The 240-nt window shown below is 52.9% G+C and overlaps 1 protein-coding gene across 1 annotated transcript in view; it reads right to left on the bottom strand.

Annotated features, from left to right (window-relative positions):
• Window positions 1–240, bottom strand: part of nup188 (nucleoporin 188) — a 17,996-nt gene that overhangs the window by 11,574 nt on the left and 6,182 nt on the right. The gene's annotated exons all lie outside the window — the stretch shown is intronic.

Below are 240 nucleotides of genomic sequence, written 5' to 3'. Positions count from 1 at the left end.
GCTCAGATGGGCCGATCTGGAATCTTGCTCCTAATGAGGTCATAAGGGGCAAGGTTACATCCCCTTTCTTTGCCCGCCCGGAGAATTTGGCCCACCCATGAGAGAGACACACATCATAGCTTTCAAACGTGCAAAGTGGCAGTTGGTCAAGGCCGAACCCCCTCCCTCCACATTGCCCCCCCATCTCTCCTCCTCAAAATCTACATACTAAGGAAAGCTCATTGTGGGACTGGCTCTAGC

This window comes from Etheostoma spectabile, chromosome 16 (assembly GCF_008692095.1).
Source record: "Etheostoma spectabile isolate EspeVRDwgs_2016 chromosome 16, UIUC_Espe_1.0, whole genome shotgun sequence".
NCBI classification, from domain to species: domain Eukaryota; kingdom Metazoa; phylum Chordata; class Actinopteri; order Perciformes; family Percidae; genus Etheostoma; species Etheostoma spectabile.
This window is presented reverse-complemented; position numbering and strand designations above follow the sequence as displayed.